General features: G+C 39.8%; 1 protein-coding gene across 7 annotated transcripts in view; it reads left to right on the forward strand.

Annotated features, from left to right (window-relative positions):
• The window catches only part of Mitf (melanocyte inducing transcription factor), a 232,065-nt gene that overhangs the window by 113,427 nt on the left and 115,531 nt on the right, over positions 1-3,107 (forward strand). The window lies entirely within an intron of this gene.

A 3,107-nucleotide genomic window follows, 5' to 3' on the forward strand; every position in this document is an offset into this window, starting at 1 on the left:
CGTACTTATTTGAAATGTTATGTTTATTTAAAATTTTAATTTTTTAATGTATATGAATGTTTTGCCCACATTTATGTAAGTACACCCATGTGGTGCAATGCCTATGAAAACCAGAAGAAGGCGTCAGCATCCCCGGAACTGAAGTTACTAATTTTAGTTAGCTGCCATGTGGGTGCTGGGAACTGAATCCAGGTCATTTGCAAGAGCAACCAGTGCTCTTAAATGCTGAGCCATCTCTCTAGCACCCCCTTTAAATTCTTTTAAAATTTTATCTTTTTAATTTTTTTTTGTTGTTTGTTTGTTTTGTCTTTTTGAGACAGGGTCTCCCTGTAGCCCCAGCTACCCTGGAACTCACTATGTAGATCAGGCTGGCCTCGAACTCACAGAGATCTGTCTGCCTCTGCCTCGCAAGTGCTGGGATTAAAGGCGTGTACCACCACACCCAGCATCTTTTTAATTTTTTTAATGCGTATTAATGCTTTGCCTGCATGTATATGTTATTTTTTAATTATGCGTGTGTGTGTGTGTGTGTGTGTGTATCTTTGTCAGTGTGTATATCTGTGTCTGTGTGTGGGTATGTGCTTATGAGTATAGGTGACTGTGGAAAAAAGAAGAGTGTTGGATGCCCTGGAGCTGGAGTTATAGGTGGCTGTGGGTGCTGGGAACTGAACTCAGGTTCTATGCAGTAGCAGTATGTGCTCATAACTGCTCAGGCATTCTTTGGCTCCCAACTTATTTAAAGCCTTATGAGGTTTATTTTCACTTTTTGTAACTCAATTACACAATTCTCGAGAATGTAGTTTGTAGATGTATATGCCTGAATACTACCTTTTGCACCTGTAAAATGAAAAATTTAAATTTTTAAATGTAAATATATTTTAGCTATTACACAGCTCTCCCCAAACTTGGTGTGTAATTTTTCCCCCTCCTTAAGTACAACGGGAAACCTGTACAAGAATCCCTAAGTATTATAAAATTAGCTCCATCTAGTGTACGAACATATTATATAGCTAGGGGGAAAAATCAGTTTCTGAGACTGGTTTTTGATATTTTATCAAGAAATCAGAAGAATTCAAAGCAAAACAAAACCAGACCATTAGTATTTCCTAAGGCAGCAGGAAGCTTCAGATTTTCTGTGGGGGTGGTCTTCATAGATTAACATGTCTCCCTCAGGTGCATCTGACATTCTGTCCTCCTAACAGGCTTGCTGACTGCCTTTCTGGATGGAGGTCCTATTTCCAGGCTCTGTCAGCACCACAGCCTGTCACCTCCATTGTGATGCTCTCAGTCCTCCTTGGCAGGTCCCCACTTTTCCTGCATGGAATCCTATCTGTAAGTCATGCTCATTTTCCACAGCTAGTGAGAGATTAGGGCTAAGCCTGCCTGCTATGATTTCAGAGCCCTGGATGGTTCTGTTTTATCAGACTGAAATTCTTTATAGCTGTTAGCTTCTCACTACAATAGGAAAGGCCACTATTTCTGGGTTATGTTTAATCTTGTTTTCACTGAAAGATTCTGGCACAGTCTTCATTTTTCTCAATCAGTGTTTCTCCAACTTCAGCTATTTCCATGCTAAGTTCCTTACCTTTGCCCCCAGATACTATGTGATGTTTAAAATAGTAAAGCACTTTGAGGGAACTATTATAATGTATGAAGGTGTGAGGACATGGATGTGTAAAATGACTACAATGAAACTGAAAGAAAATGGTTAGATCCTGCAAGGTGTAAAGTCTAAGGCAGCTGGAGCTGGAGGTCTAAGCTTTCTGGTTAAACAAAGGGCAAGTGTTGAGGGATTGAAAACATATTAGCATCAGAGACTCCTTCCTGAGATGAAAGAGATCTGAAAGGGCCTTTTCACTGTGTGACTCCATGGCTATTTACTGTGGAGTCTGTGTGTCCTGATTTGAAATCATCTTGAACCACACACTTAGAAGATTTGGCTTAGGGTTTACCATCTTTGTTGACAGAATCTGTCCTTCGCCTCCAAATTTCCCAAGACCTTGTTTCTGCCAGCAAACCTTTTTGAATGATACTTTTTTGAGAATTTTCTCACCCTTTGCTTGCATTAACATGTGTAAATTGTGCTGTAGGTCCAGGAACTAACTTTTAAAAATAATTTATATATTACATTTCTCTCTCTGTATCTGTGTCTCTGTCTCTCTCTGTCCCTCTGTGTGTGTGTGTGTGTGTGTGTGTGTGTGTTTGTGTCTATCTCTCTTTCTCTCTGATATGTGTGTGCATATGTCAAGATGTATGTGCAGGTGGAAGTCCAAGGAGGTCCGAGGACAGCTTGAAAGAATTGGTTCTTTTCTACCATGTGGAAATTCAGGATTGAATTTTTAAACTCTCAGGCTCCTTTACCCCCTGAGCCATTTGGCATGGCTAAAAAAAAAAAAAAAAAAAAAAAAAAAAAAAAAAAAAAAATTTTTCACATTTTCTTAGTCCCATTTTAAACCAGAATATTTAAAGGAAAAACATTGTTTCTTTGTGTTTCCTTCTAGTGAGTGCCATATTGTAGCTCATGTTTGCCATGAACATTCAGCAAAGTCCCCCCAGTCACTTGTTTTGTTTTGACAAGTCAAATCATGGTCACAAGTGGCTGAAAAGGTACCACGTTAATTAATTTATCATTTAACACACTGACCAGTGGCTGCCAAGTGTCTTCTGTGTGTCAAATTGTACATGGTTAAGGACTGGAGGAGTGAACTGAACAGAGATGGTCCATGCTTTCCCGGAATGCAGTAGGCAGTGGGGTGGGGCTAGGAACAGGAAAGAAGCAACTCTAGCTCAGGTTCTAATTTTAGAACTGGTTTGCTCCTGTGGTCCTTGAGTGGCTTTCATAGAAGTGAGACAGAAGACCATGGGTTGTGGAGTAGCAGAGCCCAGCTCTCAGCTCATTCATGTCCTTCCTTCCTGCTCTTCACTTCCTGCTCCTCACTGCCTTTGTTTAAAAAAAAAAAGAGATTAAATAAATGAAAGGTGTGATATGCAAATTGAGGTACCTAGTGTCAGGATGCTGAAGAATTCTCCCTGTCTCTCCTCACTCTCAATAAAATGAGGCAGAGACAGGATCTCACTGTATTTTATATTTTTTAGCTCTAAATTTC

This window comes from Nannospalax galili, unplaced genomic scaffold (genome assembly GCF_000622305.1).
Source record: "Nannospalax galili isolate Female #2095 unplaced genomic scaffold, S.galili_v1.0 scaffold1051, whole genome shotgun sequence".
Taxonomy (NCBI): domain Eukaryota; kingdom Metazoa; phylum Chordata; class Mammalia; order Rodentia; family Spalacidae; genus Nannospalax; species Nannospalax galili.